The sequence below is a fragment of the Rhipicephalus microplus genome, chromosome 5, assembly GCF_043290135.1.
Source record: "Rhipicephalus microplus isolate Deutch F79 chromosome 5, USDA_Rmic, whole genome shotgun sequence".
Lineage (NCBI taxonomy): Eukaryota > Metazoa > Arthropoda > Arachnida > Ixodida > Ixodidae > Rhipicephalus > Rhipicephalus microplus.
In genome coordinates this window covers 158,219,081-158,238,665 of record NC_134704.1, presented here as the reverse complement: position 1 = coordinate 158,238,665, position 19,585 = coordinate 158,219,081, and the positions used below count along the sequence as shown (strand labels likewise).

The following is a 19,585-nucleotide window of genomic DNA, read 5'->3' as shown; positions in this document are numbered from 1 at the left end:
TTTTTTTCTTCTCCGATATATCTGGGCGGGGGGCTCCTTATGCACGTGTTTTGGTGCTTGATCGACTTTGACGCCCTTACTTCGCGGACGAACGGCGTGTCTAGGCTTTTTTTATTGTTGTTTTGCACGTGTTTCGGCGTTCGGTCCGCTTTGACGTGCCAACTCTCCATTCTGCTGCTGCGTGTGTTAGGTATTTGCCGTACTGTATTCTCAGGCCTTCTGTGTTCAGCCAGCGCTGCTATCTTATTATCTACGGATGCTAAAATAAATCACTGTTTTGGTTTGGTGAAGCTTGGCACACAGAACATACAATAATCTGGCCCATGAATATCAATGTGGGCGGCATGCATATTTGTGTGCGGTGTCCTGCCGGGGAGTAACCATTGCGTGACGAGAGCATTTACAGCGGTTCCTCCTTCCGTTGCTCCCTTACAAACTTAAGATGAATACAGTTGCTCCCCCATTCTCGAACAAGTCGGCCATCTTGTTCCGCTTGGTCTTTTCGGAGAGTAACAGTCGGTCTGAAGGAGTAAAAACAGCCGTTGCTCCCATTTTGGCCATTTTTGGCTTAGAGTGTACACCGGATCAGCGGACGACGGACCCGTACAGGACTGGTTCAACCTATTCGAGGTCCACGCCGCCGCTGCATCCTGGTCGGAACGGGAGATGATCATCAACTTCACTGACTACATCTCCGGTGAGGCATTCAAGTTTTACCTGACACACATATTCGAAAACGACGAATCATGGCAAAAGATCAGGGAAGAGATGATTACCCATTTCAAAAAATACGATGAAGACATGTTCATACCTCATCAGCGGAAGGCTTTTCAACTGACCCATCACAGTTACGCGAAGTCTTCCCGCAGTAAGCCTATTTTCCAAACGAGATCTCAGAGAAAATATACCACCATTGTACCATCATATGACTCTTCCGAAAAAACGTCACGCATTCGAACACCGACTGGTAACGCGCACGTCACAACAGACAAGGTAAAGCGTCCGTATAGCGAAAGAAATCTAGAAAATTTCGCCAAAAAACTGAACCTAAACTCGCCTTTCCCAAGTGCAATGAAATCGGCATTTTCAACGTGTTCACTGCACCACAACACTTCAGATTTTACAGAACCACCCAAATGCCTTGATGCATCGTGTCAAACACAAGGCCCAAATGGTTTCGAGCGTGTGACGAAATTTACGTGTGACGAGCTGGTGAATCCTCGCAATACCAGCCCCCACCCTGACGTTCCCAACCATGGTCGTTCGACAAACACTGTCAGCCTAACTACGCTGCGAAAAGAAAAACATACGCCATTAGAACCACCTGAAGTCATGTCTGTTGTGCTCTCATCGTCAAGTGACAACACACATGTGAGTCAAAGCACTGCAGGAATATCGAATCCATTAACGCCAAAGCATTGTCAACTGACAGAAGAATTTAGAATCAAGGATGACTCACAACCATCTTGGGAGCGTTCTCATCAGCCTTTCACGCTGCTTTCATCGCAGGACAAGCATAGCAGTACAGTGTCGACTACCGAAAATCTACTGATCACATCACCATCTAAAGAAAAGCAGACTCATGTTCCTGAAAGAGGCCCATCTGATGAACTTTCACAAGAAGACGAGCAATTTCAACAAAGGCAACTCCACGAATTCCAAGAACTGCAACGGCTACTCGAACAAGAACAACGATCAAGTGAATCCTCTTCACGAGTACACTTGTGGCTGAAAGATCATCAGAGACAACATCAATTAAAGAAGCAAAGACGAAGTCGATGCCTAAGCCATCTTCGCAGAAAGCAACGTCGACAAAGTTTCCTGCACCAGTTCTCAACGCCATCTTTACGTTTCAACAAACTGAGAGAAGACTACAGAAAGCTACGAAAGAGACGTGCAGCTACCACGTGCACAATGAAGGAACAAAGGCATCATACCATCAGCTTCGGTTCTCGCACATGCAGGCTGCAAGCACTCGTTATATCTCAGCCACGACACCAAATACAGCACCCAGGACAGAAAATTCGGCGCATACAACGTCTGACCTTCAAAGGCTACAAGGACGTCCAACCTCGTTCGTTCTTCGCAGCTGCCGAAGCCGTGTCATGGTCAGTGAAGTTGTGCAAGACGTGGTTATTTTTTCCAGAACGCCACAGTCAGCCTCGCCCACCCGAACGCCTGTGTTAACCGGACTGCTGTACTCCCTCCTGAAGTCTTTGAAAGTGCACGGAACTCCTCTGGAGCATAGAACAAATTGTGGATTTTGACATTTGTGACTTTCCAACCTCTCCTTGTTTACTTTTCCTTGTTCGTAATTCATGCATTCTTTCGGGGGAGGGGGAAAATCTGAAGTGTTGTGGTGCAGTGAACACGTTGAAAATGCCGATTTCATTGCACTTGGGAAAGGCGAGTTTAGGTTCAGTTTTTTGGCGAAATTTTCTAGATTTCTACGTGTGACGTATGAATCGATGGTTCGTAGAGGCAGAGTAGAATAAACATGGAGTATGAGCCACGCCACGTCTCCGATTCATCATAGCGTCACACACAGATATATATATATATATATATATATATATATATATATATATATATATATATATATATATATATATATATATATATATATATATATATATATTTATGGAATGAACTTGCAGATAGCACATAAGAAAAGGATCGTATTTACTAACGTTTCGGCCGTGGCACGGCCTTCGTCAGAGTAAGTAGGTATGATACAATGCAGCCGCTTTTATAGGCTCACGTGATGAACTCTCGGTATAGCAGCTAGGACAATCAAAGTAAAAAAATGGTAATCTGTCAGAACCTTGTGTTCACATGACTGACATGTGACGGGTGCATGAATATACAAGTCTCAAACTTCCTTGCGCATCGACACGCGGGGCACAGTATGGTTGGCAGGACATGCAAAAGAGCTCTGAAGAAAGAAACCACGGTTGACTAATATACATTTTAATATACACTAAAATATTTTACTAATCTGAGAAGTCGTGTTGTTATAGTGCGAGGCAGGTGAGCTTTCCTACGTTTTCATTGATACCTGAGCGAATGGTGTTAAATTTATGGATCAAGAAGGATTCCCTCACTTCCCTATCGTGATTTGTCTTGAAACCGGACTGAATAATAGTGGCCCTAATTTTGTCGAAACCATGGCCAGGCATACTGACGTGCTACGACAGTGGTAGATTAGGGAGGCTTACGGCATGTGCACGGTGATTATTAAAACGAATTCTGAAACTTGTCTCTGTTTGACCTATGTACTGAGCTCCGCATGTTGAACACTCGAGAAGATAGGTGACGTTGATACTATCACACGTGTAGTTCCCATTTATCTTTAAAGAAAAACTGGACGATGTACTTAAAACTGTTTTAGATGTCGTCATGTGCGCGCACACTTTGCAACGTGGTTTCTTGCAGGGACGACAGCCTTCATGATGTGAACACGTGGTTTTAGATGAGGTTAGTAAATCACGAAGGTTCCGCGACCGCCGGTAGACCACGCGTGGTTGTTCTGTAAAGATTCCTTTGAGCCGCTCGCTCTGTATTAAAATATTGAAATGTTTCTTTAGGATATGGTTCACATTTGGAGCTGAGGCCGCATGTGTCAAAATTAGATTAGTCCGCGAACAGTCTTTAGGTCTTTTGTTAGTACTCAGCAGGTCTGAACGGTCAAGCTCTTCTGCACGTTTGATGGCGTCTGTGATTATGCTGGCCGGATAGCTCTGTTTTTCGAGCGCGCTCCGAAGTTGTTCGCAGTGGCGGGAAAATTCGCTGCTATCAGAGCATATTCTTTTAAAACGGAATGCTTGGCTGTAGGGAATACTAGTTTTGTTGTGTTTCACGTGACTACTGCTAAAGTGAAGATATTGCTGCCTAACCGTGGGTTTTCTGTAAAGATTAGTTATCAGCTTCCCGTTACGTAGAGTGACCATGACATCAAGGAAGTTTATGTTCACAGGTGAATATGAGTGCGAAAAATTAATCGCCGGATGAGCGTTGTTTAGATCTGCTATGAAAGAAAGAAGTTGCGATTCACTATGGTGCCAGATTAAGAAAATGTCGTCAATGAACCGCTTGTAGTAAAATGGCTTATATTCACAATTTGCAAGAAATTTGTTTTCAAGGAGTCCCATAAGTATGTTTGCGTATATTGGTCCATTCTTGTGCCCATAGATGTACCGCTAACTTGAACACAATGTGTCCCATCAAATTCGAAATTGTTAAGTTCAAGAATGAGCTTAAGCAACGTAGCTAACGTAGATGCAGAAACTGGTTTGTTGGCGTCGCAATCGTTGTACGCGCAGATAACTGCTTCGATGCCATCTGAGTGACGTGACATCTAACGTAACGAGAAACGAATTTTGAGGAACCTGTAGGTCAACAATGTCTGATAGAAAGTGATTGGTATCTTTAATGTAAGAAGAAAAGCTGGACGGAATGGTGTTGATGAGGCTGTCTACATAACGGGAAAGGTTCTCAGTCACTGTTCCGATACCAGAAATTATCGGTCTACCGGGATTATCTCTCTCATGAATTTTGGGAAGAAGGTAAAACCTGCCAGCTACTGGGCTCAACGGTATTAGGGATTTCTCAGTGCCATAGCTCATTTCTTTATTATTAAAGAGCGCAGTCAAAGTATCACGAACAATATCTTTGAACTCGTTTGTTGGGTCATGATCTTGCCACTTGTAATATGATGCATCACTGAGCTGCCTATGGCCTTCGCTGATATATTTGCTTCTGTCCATTACAACAATGGCGCCTCCTTTATCTGCAGGTTTTATAATTATGTCATTACGACTAGCGAGGGATTCAATTGCTTGTTGCTCTCTGTCAGTAAGGTTGCGGTGCAATGGTGTACGTTCTTTATATGCCTGCATGATATCGCGTTGTACGGCTCTGATATAAAGGTCCAGACATCTGTCTCTTTGGGAGGGGGGTGTCCAATGCTTGTAAGATGGCAACGATGAGCTATCGGTATTGTGGGCCGAGGACCGATTATAAAAGTACTCACGGAGGCGCATGTTACGTTCGAAATTGTGAAGATCCTTCACCAACTGAAATTCACTTTAGCCTCCTGTTGCAGGGCAAAAATTAAGTCCTCGAGATAACACACTACGTTCCTCAATTGATAGATCGTAACATGACAAATTTACAATGTTATCTTGTCCAGAAGATTTACTTTCCAGCTCGGGATGGCGCATTTCAGCTGTAGTTAGAATGTTTCCTCGTCGGGAGCATTCCTTTTTTCCTAAGTTGTCACGCGCGACCTTCTTTGACTTTTTAGCATCCAGCTCGGCTAATTTTGTGACTGATATAATTCGAGAGTTTTTAATTCTTCAGTCGTAAACTGAGAGGATTGCACAAGCTGTTTTTCTTGATTCCGAAGACCTTTTTCTGATGATTCATAATGGCTAATAAGTATGCTGGTTAGTTCAACAGACGCCCGATTTAAGGTGTTGTGCCACCTTGACAGGTTTTTCTTTGACATCTCTGATGTGGCCGGCTGCAGTTTTAGTTGTAAACCTTTAGGAGCACTTGTTGCCGTGACATACATTCTAAGCATAGAAATGTGCGATTCAACACGAGTACGTTTTTCTATAACCTTCCTGGTGCTTAAAAAGTTCATTGAGCCAACAGATAAAGTACTCTCACCCAGCTGGCGTTGTGTTAGTCAGTTCGTTCCTCTCGTGGTTGTGCCCCTGTTCCGGAGTCCGTAGCGTGGTTGAGACGGCGAAAGTGATGCAACGACCGCAGGTGGTGGTAGGCAAGACGTAGGCTGTGTAGATTGCGACTTGTTCATGTGGGCGCGCGATGCTTTCGACGTGACGTTCTCTGCTACGGAAGGCTTGCTCGTCAGGGTGGAGGTTGCTGTCGGCGCGGTGTTGTTTCTTGAGTTTGGCTGTGTTGTAGGATGACTGGGTGCTGAAGGTCGCCCAGCTCGATCCACTTGATGCGGAGAGTCGTCATTCGTTGATGAATCGCACCAGGCAGCTGATGTCGCATCCACCGGTCTCCTGAAGCACAGGTGGCCGATGTGGCTTGCAAGCAACGACACACCCTCGAAGCTCATATGAAGGCCGTCTGCTGCGAGGACGCGTGTGGGTGGTAACCATTCGATTTCATGATCGAGGTAGCAAGTTAGCCGGGAATAGCGGCAAAAATTCCGAAGCATGTTGTTGAACACTGATGCTTCTCTGTTGCAGCGTCGGACGAATGTCAGGTTACAGTTCCTTTGTCGACGGTTTCCACTTCTAGGCAGTATCAGCGTGGCGTAAATTCGCCGAATTTCTGGACGGTCTTTTGCAATGCTTTCAAGTAGATCGCGGTATTTTGCAAACGCCTCGTGTCCCGAACTCGAAGCCACATCGACCGTCCCAACATGAAGAATAAGACAGGATGCTGAGCGGGGCACTAGATCCAGTAAGTCACGCACATCACCGATTGTAGCACCACACTGCGAAATGAAGGCTGGTGCGCCATTGCAGAGGGGGTCGAAGTATTGATGTATATACTTTGTTTGTGAGTCTCCCACAACTGCTGTGGTAGGAGTGTGTACAGGGTATTTTGAAATCATCCTTTTCTTCAGTGATGTCCCAGGACCCATGGTTGAAGAAGAACTTGAAGGGAAGGCACGACAGGTCCCGGTATTTTCTATATGGAATGAACTTGCAGATAGCACATAAGAAAAGGATCGTATTTACTAACGTTTTGGCCGTGGCACGGCCTTCGTCAGAGTAAGTAGGTATGATACAATGCAGCCGCTTTTATAGGCTCACGTGATGAACTCTCGGTATAGCAGCTAGGACAATCAAAGTAAAAAAATGGTAATCCGTCAGAACCTTGTGTTGACATGACTGACATGTGACGGGTGCATGCATATACAAGTCTCAAACTTCCTTGTGCATCGACACGCGGGGCACAGTATGGTTGGCAGGACATGCAAAAGAGCTCTGAAGTAAAGAAACCACGGTTGACTGATATACATTTTAATATACACTAAAATATTTTACTAATCTAATAAGTCGTGTTGTTATAGTGCGAGGCAGGTGAGCTTTCCTACGTTTTCATTGATACCTGAGCGAATGGCGTTAAATTTATGGATCAAGAAGGATTCCCTCACTTCCCTATCGTGATTTGTCTTGAAACCTGACTGAATAATAGTGGCCCTAATTTTGTCGAAACCATGGCCAGGCATACTGACGTGCTTCGACAGCGGTAGATTAGGGAGGCTTACGGCATGTGCACGGTGATTATTAAAACGAATTCTGAAACTTTTCTCTGTTTGACCTATGTACTGAGCTCCGCATGTTGAACACTCGAGAAGATAGATGACGTTGATACTATCACACGTGTAGTTCCTATTTATCTTTAAAGAAAAACTGGACGATGTACTTAAAACTGTTTTAGATGTCGTCATGTGCGCGCACACTTTGCAACGTGGTTTGTTGCAGGGACGACAGCCTTCATGATGTGAACACGTGGTTTTAGATGAGGTTAGTAAATCACGAAGGTTCCGCGACCGCCGTTAGACCACGCGTGGTTGTTCTGTAAAGATTCCTTTGAGCCGCTCACTCTGTATTAAAATGTTGAAATGTTTCTTTAAGATATGGTTCACATTTGGAGCTGAGGCCACATGTGTCAAAATTAGATTAGTCCGCGAACAGTCTTTAGGTCTTTTGTTAGTACTCAGCAGGTCTGAACGGTCAAGCTCTTCTGCACGTTTGATGGCGCCTGTGATTATGCTGGCCGGATAACTCTGTTTTTCGAGCGCGCTCCGAAGTTGTTCGCAGTGGCGGGAAAATTCGCTGCTATCAGAGCATATTCTTTTAAACCGGACTGCTTGGCTGTAGGGAATACTAGTTTTGTTGTGCTTCACGTGACTTCTGCTTAAGTAAAGATATTGCTGCCTATCCGTGGGTTTTCTGTAAAGATTAGTTATCAGCTTCCCGTTACGTAGAGTGACCATGACATCAAGGAAGTTCATGTTCACAGGTGAATATGAGTGCGAAAAAGAAATCGCCGGATGAGCGTTGTTAAGATCTGCTATGAAAGAAAGAAGTTGCGATTCACTATGGTTCCAGATTAAGAAAACGTCGTCAATGAACCACTTATAGTAAAATGGCTTATATTCACAATTTGCAAGAAATTTGTTTTCAAGGAGTCCCATAAATATGTTTGCGTAGTTTGGTCCGATTCTTGTGCCCATAGATGTACCGCTAACTTGAACATAATGTGTCCCATCAAATTCGAAATTGTTAAGTTCAAGAATGAGCTTAAGCAACGTAGCTAACGTAGATGCAGAAACTGGTTTGTTGGCGTCGCAATCGTTGTACGCGCAGATAACTGCTTCGATGCCATCTGAGTGAGGGATATTAGTATATAGTGACGTGACATCTAACGTAACGAGAAACGAATTTTGAGGAACCTGTAGGTCAACAATGTCTGATAGAAAGTGATTGGTATCTTTAATGTAAGAAGAAAAGCTGGACGGAATGGTGTTGATGAGGCTGTCTACATAACGGGAAAGGTTCTCAGTCACTATTCCAATACCAGAAATTATCGGTCTACCAGGATTATCTCTCTTATGAATTTTGGGAAGAAGGTAAAGAAGGAAATTTGGAAAGAAGGTAAATGATCGGTCCTCGGCCCACAATACCGATAGCTCATCATTGCCATCTTACAAGCATTGGACACCCCCCTCCCAAAGAGACAGATGTCTGGACCTTTATATCAGAGCTGTACAACGCGATGTCATGCAGGCATATAAAGAACGTACACCATTGCACCGCAACCTTACTGACAAAGAGCAACAAGCAATTGAATCCCTCGCTAGTCGTAATGACATCATTATAAAACCTGCAGATAAAGGAGGCGCCATTGTTGTAATGGACCGAAGCAAATATATCAGCGAAGGCCATAGGCAGCTCAGTGATGCATCATATTACAAGCGGCAAGATCATGACCCAACAAACGAGTTCAAAGATATTGTTCGTGATACTTTGACTGCGCTCTTTAATAATAAAGAAATGAGCGATGGCACTCTGAAATCCCTAGTACCGTTGACCCCAGATGCTGGAATGTTTTACCTTCTTCCAAAATGTATTAAGAGAGATAATCCCGGTAGACCGATAATTTCTGCTATTGGAACAGTGACTGAGAACCTTTCCCGTTATGTGGACAGCCTCATCAACACCATTCCGTCCAGCTTTCCTTCTTACATTAAAGATACCAATCATTTTCTATCAGACATTGTTGACCTACAGGTTCCTCAAAATTCGTTTCTCGTTACGTTAGATGTCACGTCACTATATACTAATATCCCTCACTCAGATGGCATCGAAGCAGTTATCTGCGCGTACAACAATTGCGACGCCAACAAACCAGTTTCTGCATCTACGTTAGCTACGTTGCTTAAGCTCATTCTTGAACTTAACAATTTCGAATTTGATGGGACACATTATGTTCAAGTTTGCGGTACATCTATGGGCACAAGAATCGGACCAAACTACGCAAACATATTTATGGGACTCCTTGAAAACAAATTTTTTGCAAATTGTGAATATAAGACATTTTACTATAAGCGGTTCATTGACGACATTTTCTTAATCTGGCACCATAGTGAATCGCAACTTTTTTCTTTTATAGCAGATCTTAACAACGCTCATCCGGCGATTTCTTTTTCGCACTCATATTCACCTGTGAACATAAACTTCCTTGATGTCAAGGTCACTCTACGTAACGGGAAGCTGGTAACTAATCTTTACAGAAAACCCACGGACAGGCAGCAATATCTTCACTTTAGCATTAGTCACGTGAAACACAACAAAACTAGTATTCCCTACAGCCAAGCAGTCCGTTTTAAAAGAATATGCTCTGATAGCAGCAAATTTTCCCGCCACTGCGAACAACTTCGGAGCGCTCTCGAAAAACAGAGCTATTCGGCCAGCATAATCACAGACGCCATCAAACGCGCAGAAGAGCTTGACCGTTCAGACCTGCTGAGTACTAACAAAAGACCTAAAGACTGTTTGCGGACTAATCTGATTTTGACACATGCGGCCTCAGCTCCAAATGTGAACCATATTTGAAAGAAACATTTCAACATTTTAATACAGAGCGAGCGGATCAAAGGAATCTTTACAGAACAACCACGCGTGGTCTACCGGCGGTCGCGGAACCTTCGTGATTTACTAACCTCATCTAAAACCACGTGGTCACATCATGAAGGCTGTCGTCCCTGCAACAAACCACGTTGCAAAGTGTGCGCGCACATGACGACATCTAGAACAGTTTTAAGTACATCGTCCAGTTTTTCTTTAAAGATAAATGGGAACTACACGTGTGATAGTATCATCGTCATCTATCTTCTCGAGTGTTCAACATGCGGAGCTCAGTACATAGGTCAAACAGAGAAAAGTTTCAGAATTCGTTTTAATAATCACCGTGCACATGCCGTAAGCCTCCCTAATCTACCGCTGTCGAAGCACGTCAGTATGCCTGGCCATGGTTTCGACAAAATTAGGGCCACTATTATTCAGTCAGGTTTCAAGACAAATCACGATAGGGAAGTGAGGGAATCCTTCTTGATCCATAAATTTAACGCCATTCGCTCAGGTATCAATGAAAACGTAGGAAAGCTCACCTGCTTCGCACTATAACAACACGACTTCTTAGATTAGTAAAATATTTTAGTGTATATTAAAATGTATATCAGTCAATCGTGGTTTCTTTACTTCAGAGCTCTTTTGCATGTCCTGCCAACCATACTGTGCCCCGCGTGTCGATGCGCAAGGAAGTTTGAGACTTGTATATTCATGCACCCGTCACATATCAGTCATGTCAACACAAGGTTCTGACAGATTACCATTTTTTTACTTTGATTGTCTTAGCTGCTATACCGAGAGTTCATCACGTTAGCCTATAAAAGCGGCTGCATTGTATCATACCTACTTACTCTGACGAAGGCCGTGCCACGCCCGAAACGTAGACTAAACAATTATCAAATTTTCGTCGTAAGTGTGCTCCTTTATTCTTAACTAAATTTGCACCGGACCCACAGAATTTCTTTTTTGAATCATATATATATATATATATCTATATATATATATATATATATATATATATATATATATATATATATATATATATATATATATATATATATATATATATATATATTTTAAAATAGAGGTGTTGTACGTCGAGAAACGTTCAGACGCAGCTTGGCAAAATGAGCTTTAACAGGCAGGTCTGGCTAATGGCGAACGGCGTGCGCGAGCTACCACTGCAGCCACCGATCATCGTCGTCTTCTTCATTGCCAGCAGAGCGTCCGTTATTTAGGTTCATTAATTCATTACAATTACTCCCCGCGAAATAAGGAGCCATCCTGGCGACCTATGGACAAGTAAAAACGGGAGGGTCGTAGCAGGGTTTAAGTCTCGAGACGTGGACAATTTCCTGGCCACGACGACGTTGGTCAGAAGATGGTTCCAGTGGCTCGATGAGGTAATTCACCGGTGACGTTTTTTGTAGCACACGATATGGGCCGTGATACTTGGGGACCAACTTGGTAGAAAGGCCAGGTGTAGCCGAAGGGACATGCAGCCAGACGAGTGAACCTGGATCGTAGGAAGTAGTGTTATTTGATGCGTCATGGTGGTGTTTTGGCGTCCTTGGTCTTGAGTTGTGAATGATCTTGCAAGTTGGCGGCATTCTTCAGCGTATGTAGCGGCTTGAGACAAAGTCGTGGACTCTGAGGAGTCAGGTTTGTACGAAAGGATGGTGTCCATAGTGCAAGAAGGTTCGCGTCCGTAAAGGAGGAAAAAAGGACAGAACCCAGTGGTGCTTTGAATGGCGGTATTATAAGCGAACGTGATAAACGGGAGCACTCGGTCCCAATTGGAGTGGTCTGACGAGATATACATAGACAGCATGTCACCAAGGGTGCGGTTGAAGCGCTCTGTCATTCCATTGGTCTGGGGACGATAGGCGCTTGTAGTGCGGTGAACGACGTGGCACTCACGCAGCAATGCTGTGATGACGTCTGACAAGAATACGCGACCACGATCACTCAGTAACTCCCGAGGTGCTCCATGCCGTAATACGATGTTGTGAAGAACGAAAGTCGCAACGTCCTTTGCTGTAGACGAGGGAAGGGATGAAGTTTCGGCATACCGTGTGAGATGGTCGACGGCAACTATGATCCAGCGGTCACCGTCAGCGGTGTTGGGAAGGGGACCGTAGATATCGATGCCGACGCGGTCGAATGGTCGGGACGGGCATGGTAAGGGTAGCAAGGTACCGCTGGCGTGACAAGGGGAAGTTTTTCGTCTCTGGCACGTCGAGCAGGCCCAAACGTATTGTCGTATAAAACGATACATGCCACGCCAGTAATATCGGAGACGTATGCGAGAATAAGTGTTCAAGAAACCTGCGTGGCCACATTGGGGGTCGTCATGAAACGTGGAACAAATTTCGGATCGCAGATGACGTGGAATCACAAGTAGCCACTGACGTCCACCGGGTGCGTAGTTGCGTCGGTACAGCACGTCGTCGCGAGTGGCGAAGTGCTCGACTTGCCGACGCAATGTGCGAGAAGGGGGGGAAGCAGTGTGCCCAGCCAGGATGTCTAGAATCGAAGCAACCCAAGGGTCCTCGCGTTGCTCAGATGGCATCTCGGCGATGGTGACGGCAGTGGCATCACAGGTTAGACTTTCGCAGCAGTCCGGGTCAGGGGGTAGCGGCGAACGGGATAGGGCGTCTGCGTCCGAATGTTTCCGGCCGGAGCGATAGACCACGCGAATATTATATTCTTGGAGGCGTAATGCCCATCGGGCGAGGCGACCGCTTGGATCCTTCAGTGACAATAACCAGCAGAGGGCGCGGTGGTCAGTCACGACGTCAAAAGGGCGCCCGTACACGTAAGGTCAAAATTTCTCTATCGCCCAAATAATGGCGAGACATTCCTTTTCAGTGACTGAATAGTTGGTTTCGGCTTTGCTAAGAGTTCGGCTTGCGTAGGCAACCACGTACTCTTGGAAGCCGTCTTTCTTCTGTGCAAGAATAGCGCCTAGCCCGACACCACTAGCGTCGGTGTGGATCTCTGTGGGTGCCGATGGGTCGTAGTGTCGCAGAATAGGCGGCGACGTGAGGAGGCGGCGCAGTTCATTGAAAGAATCGTCACAGGTGGCAGACCAGGCGGAAAGGTCTCTAGAGCCGGCGAGGAGCTTGGCCAAAGGAGCGATGATCGTCGCGAAATTGCGGACGAAGCGCCGGAGGTAAGAGCAAAGGCCTATGAAGCTTCGGAGCTCTTTCATGGTGGGCGGTTTGGGAAACGCTGAAACGGCTGTAAGTTTGGCAGGGTCAGGAAAAATGCCGTCTTTTGAAACCACGTGGCCAAGGATCGTAAGCTTTCGAGCAGCGAAATGGCACTTCTTCAGATTCAGTTGCAGCCCCGCGGCAGAAATGCACGCGAGTACTTTCTCGAGGCGGGTTAAATGGGTTGCGAAGTCGGTTGAAAAGACGACAATGTCATCTAAATAACAAAGGCAAACGTTCCATTTGAGGCCTCGAAGGATAGAGTCCATCATCCGCTCGAAAGTAGCTGGTGCGTTGCAGAGGCCGAAGGGCATGACTGTGAATTCGTAAAGCCCGTCGGGCGTGATGAAAGCAGTTTTTTCACGATCGGCCTCTGCCATGGGTACCTGCCAGTATCCAGAGCGCAGATCTAAAGAAGAGAAAAATTCGCCTCCCTGTAGGCAGTCCAAGGCATCGTCAATGCGTGGCAGCGGATAGACATCCTTGCGCGTGATTCGGTTGAGACGCCGGTAGTCCACGCAAAACCTGATGGATCCGTCCTTCTTCTTCACCAACACAACTGGAGAGGCCCAGGGACTGCTTGACGGTTCGATTATGCCACGTGTCAGCATGTCGTCAACCTGTTCATTGATGGCACGGCGTTCGGTAGTCGACACACGATATGGACGCTGCCGTATTGGCGTCTCTTGACCGGTATCTATACGGTGAACAACAGATGACGCTCGACCTAAGGAAGACTGATTGTCGTCAAACGAGGCTCGAAAACGCTGTAGGAGCTTGATCAGCTGTTCCTGCTGCCCAGGGGTGAGGTTACAATCAATGGACTTGCGGAATACATCTATAGGTTCATTAGCGTTCGTTGCGGGTGTAATGGCACAAGTCGGTAAAAATGGCTTGTCTGGATAGATCGGGTCTTCGAAAATACAATTTAAGGTCTCGAGGCTTCCCAGACACTCACCGCGTAGCAGGATGTACGGACATGCAGAAACGTTGCACGCATAAAGTACCGCCGAACCATTGGAAAAGTTGATGACGGCAAACGGGAGGACAATGGTTCGGTGTTGCACACTAGCTATAGTTGGCTGGAACAGGAGCGTCGAGTTAGTGGCAGCAGGAGAAAACACAGGCACTAGGACGGCGGACAACGGCGCGATGCGGACGTCAGCTGCGGCAAACACTTTGGAAGGACTGTGGTGGTCGATATCAAGACACGGATTCGTCAACGTGAGTTCAGCACGAGCGCAGTCGACGAGGGCCTGATGGGTAGAAAGGAAATCCCATCCTAGTATGACGTCGTAAGATGAACGTGGGAGAACAAAAAAGTTGACGGCGTACCAAACATCTTGAATAAGAACGCGTGCTGTGCACTGAGCTGTCGGCGCGATGAAATGGGAGGTGGCTGTACGCAGAGCAAGATTCGTAAGCGGCGTTGTAACTTTGCTCAAATCGCGACACTGTTTTTCACTAATTACAGAAACGACGGCGCCTGTGTCGACAAGTGCACGTACAGCAACACCTTCTACTAGCACATCAATTTCGTTGGTCGGACAAAGAGGAGGTCTTAGAAAGTTCGACGACGACGCAGTTCTTGCCTCCGGAACTGCGGCTGTCAGTTTTCCTCTCGAGCGGGGCTCGTGCGCCGAAGCATCGGGGAGACAGATCGGCGACGGGGCGGTAATGACCGGCGAGAATCGACCGGGCGTCGTGGGGACAATGAGTCGGTGATAGGAGAAGATGGTCGCCGGGGATTCTGGGCAGCCTGGTAATTTGCAGAATTCCCGTGGTCTGGAGGCTGGAAGTTACGACGGCGACAGTAGCGTGCTATATGTCCCACGAAACCACATGCGAAACATATGGGCCGATTATCCAAGGTGCGCCATGGGTTAACGACAGAAGGTGCAGGGGGCGAAACGGGATGGGGTGCCGTGTATGTAGGCAGCGTCGTAGGATAGGAGGACCCGGTGCCCCTGTATGCGCCAGAGACAGGTGGGGCTGGGGGTCTAGCAACGACGGCAGCGTAGGTCAGCGGCGTAGGGACAGATGGCGATGGAGGCAGTGCCTGCGTGACCTGTGTCTCAATGACCTGGCGTAGACGTGGGTCTAACGATGTCACTGGCGCGGATGCTTCGGCCACAAGAGAAAGCTGACGCGCAACTTCTTCACGAATGAACTGTTTGATGTGGGGCAGTAAGGCGGTGTGATCAGCAGCGACATCGTGCACGAGGGCGGAAGCTTCAGCCGTATCTTCAGCGGCCCTGCGCGTCGAGACACGCTGCTTACGCAACTCGTCATACTCCTGACAGAGCTGGACAACATCAGTGATGGTCTGTGGATTCCTAGCGACGAGCATCTGGAAGGTATCGTCGTCAACTCCTTTGATGATGTGCTTGATTTTGTCGCGTTCGGTTAGAGATTCATCGACGCGCTTGCAAAGAGACAAGACATCTTCAATGTAACTTGTAAAGGTCTCGTCCCTGCGCTGGATTCGACTACGGAGACGCTGTTCCACGCGAAGCCGGCGCATGGCGGGACGACCGAAGACCGCGGCGATGGTGGTCTTGAAGGCGGACCATGTTGTGATTTCGCCTTCGTGGTTCTTGAACCAGAGGCTGGCCACATCATCGAGGTAAAAGCGCACGTTTGTGAGCTGGTCGCAGGCGTTCCACTTGTTGGAAGCGCTTACGATTTCGTACTCGACGAGCCTGTCCTCGACGTCTTGTTCGTCGTTGCCGCGAAAAATTGGTGGGTCGCGTTGCCGAGGCACGCCAGTACAGTAGACTGTCGTTGGTAAGGCAGCTTGAGAAGGGCCAGGAGCAGTCATGGTGAACGGTGAGGGTAGCGTCCGATTGCGAAGTTCCAGGTTGATGGGAACCCCGGCACCTCAACCACTCAAAATAGAGGTGTTGTACGTCGAGAAACGTTCAGACGCAGCTTGGCAAAATGAGCTTTAACAGGCAGGTCTGTCTAATGGTGAACGGCGTGCGCGAGCTACCACTGCAGCCACCGATCATCGTCGTCTTCTTCATTGCCAGCAGAGCGTCCGTTATTTAAATTCATTAATTCATTACAATATATATATATATATATATATATATATATATATATATATATATATATATATATTACTTGAAAGTCTTCCTGGATTCCGGTCACGTTATAAGTCACCAGAAGAAGCGAACGAGCAAACGAAAAATGATGCTTTAATGCCAACGTTACGGCCGGAGACCGGCCTTCGTCAGGGCATGCGTGCATATTACACTAACACCCACTTCTTAAAGACATAGCATGAGGGCCCCCAATTGTGAATAAACACTCTTAGCAATATTGACATACATGTTAACAAAAAGATATTCAGACGTGCGCAGTATTTTTTGATAGCGGAGCAGCAGTGCGCTATACAGCATATGGTAGGGCAAGGTGACTTGAAAACATAGATACAAAAATAATATGGACACTTGTGATATCGCAACATTTGTGAATGAACAAAAAAACGCAATGTCATAAGTTAAGTTCATTGTCAATGAAATATACATGAGCATAATATCACCATCGATGTCACAAATGTGGTAACACAGTGTGCATGCGTTCTGGTCAACTAACTAATGTGTCACCAATGACACCGCAACGTAATCACGGCAGTGAACAAACGTGTATGTGGGCTACGGCGGTTGATTTATCTGTTTTGCCGGTAAAAACGTAAGCCTTCCTGGGTTCTCGTTTATTCCAGACGCTATGGCGTTAAATTTATGAATAATAAAAGATTCGCTGACTTCCCTTTCATAGTGCTATTTAAAACCAGATTCGAGTATTGTGGCAGTTATGTTGTTGAAAGAGTGGCCTGGGGTAGTGAGGTGTTTGGACAGGGGAAGGCTAGGCAGGCACCTGATGTGTGACCTGTGATTATTGAAGCGCAACCGGAAAGCTGTCTCCGTTTGACCAATATATTGGAGGTCACACAATGAGCATTGGAGCAAGTAGATTGCATTGCTCGGGTCGCAGTCGAAATTGCCTTTTATCCAGAGAGTGAAGTTTGACGCAGAGCTCTTAACAATACGCGACGTGGTCATTTGGGGGCACACCTTGCAGCGTGCCTTGTTGCATGGGTGACACCCCACATGGCCTGGCGTTGATAGTTTAGATGACGTAAGTATGTCTCGTAAGTTTGTCGATCGGTGGCAAACTGCTCGTGGAGGCTCCGGGAAAACGTCTTTAAGACGATTGCTCCGCATTAGTATGTTGTAGTGGTTTTTGAGAATCGCGTTAGCATTTGGAATTGACGGAGAATGTGTCAGAATTAAATTGATGTGCTTCCGGTGCGCAGGTTCTTTATTTGATTTTAGAAGCGCTCTTCGGTCCATTGCATCGGCGCGCATGATCGCGTTGTCGATAATCTGAGGCGGGTACTGTTGTACAGTTAGGGCATCACGAAGCTTATCACAGTTTTCAACAAAGTCTGAATTTTAAGAGCACAGCCTTTTGAAACGAACTGCTTGACTGTAGGGTATACTCGTCTTACAATGTTTTACATGGCTGCTTTTGAAATGAAGGTATCGGGGAGCATCGGTGGGTTTTTTGTATACTTTAGTAGATAATTTTTCGCCGCAAAGGAATTCTGTTACATCCAGGCAACAGATGGATGCCTTCGAGTAGGATTGTTACAATGAAATAAATGAATGAACCTTGTTAAAATCTGCAATGAAAGCCATTAGTTCCGCTTCGCCGTGATGCAAAATAAAAAAATGTCGTCTATAAAACATTTGTAGTAGTATGGCTGTAGTCTGCACGTTGAAAGAAAATGATTTTCCAATTGGCCAATGAATATATTCGCGTAATTTTGACCAATTGTGGTGCCCATTGAAGTGCCACTAACTTGTACGTAGTGAACACCGTCGAACTGAAAATTGTTAAGCTCCAGGATGAGTTTTAATTATGTGGCTAATGTACAGCTCTCAACAGATTTGTCACATGATGAGTCGTTATAAGCATCCACTACTGCACGAATGCCGTCTTTGTGGGGAATATTAGTATAAAGTGACGCAACATCTAATGTTACCAGAAATGAGTCAGCAGGTATATTCAGGTGGATGATGTCAGCGAGGAAATGAAAAGTGTCCTTCAGATAGGATGGAAAAGTTGGAGGTAGTATACTAATCAGGCCATCGACATAGCTTGAAAGTAGTTCGGTGACAGTGTCAATGCCTGACACTATAGGACGACCGGGGTTATTGGGCTTATGTATTTCAGGCAATAGGTAAGACCTTCCTGCAACAGGGCTCAGTGGGACTAATGAGTACTTTGCTTTATTGGGAAGTTTGTCATTCAGTAATAAATGCTTGATTGTATCAGTAACGATGTCCTTAAATTCTTCGATGGGGTTTTCACTGAGTCGCTTGTAAAACGTGTCATTATCTAGCTGTCTCTGTTCTTCACAAACGTAGTCCGTTGTGTTCATTATCACGATTGCGCCTCCTTTATCAGCGGGTTTTATTACAATATCTGTGCGTTCTTGTAAACATTTAACTGCATTCCGTTCTTTGAATGTGAGGTTTGCTTTGAATGAAATTCGGTTTCCATAAGCCTGCAGAATGTCACGCTGAACTGCAGAAGTGTACATATCGAGGAATTTATCACGTTGTGTTGGCGGCGTCCAGTGTTGATGCGAAGACATGTTACTCTTGAATAATGAACGTTTATGGAAGAATTCGCTTAGCCTCATACTGCGCGCGAATACATATAAGTCTTTTATCAAGTTAAATTCATTGTAGCCGCCAGGAGCTGGACATAAATTTAAGCCCCGAGCAAGCACACTCATTTTTGAGTCAGATAAAACCACGTTTGAAACGTTTACTACGTTAGGTCTAGCTGATAGTTTGTACGAGTATACCCTACAGTCAAGCACTTCGTTTCAAAAGGCTGTGCTCTGAAAATTCAGACTTTGTTGAAAACTGTGATAAGCTTTCGTGATGCCCTAACTGTACAACAGTACCCACCTCAGATTATCGATAACGCGATCATGCGCGCCGATGCAATGGACCGAAGAGCGCTTCTAAAATCAAATAAAGAACCTGCGCACCGGAAGCACATCAATTTAATTCTGACACATTCTCCGTCAATTCCGAATGCTAACGCGATTCTCAAAAGGCGCTACAACATACTAATGTAGAGCAATCGTCTCAAATACATCTTCCCGGAGCCTCCACGAGCAGTTTACCGCCGATCGACAAACTTGCGAGACATACTTACGTC

General features: G+C 45.9%; 1 protein-coding gene across 13 annotated transcripts in view; it reads left to right on the top strand.

Annotated features, from left to right (window-relative positions):
• LOC119173336 (uncharacterized) overlaps window positions 1-19,585 on the top strand; it is a 763,312-nt gene that overhangs the window by 551,020 nt on the left and 192,707 nt on the right. The window lies entirely within an intron of this gene.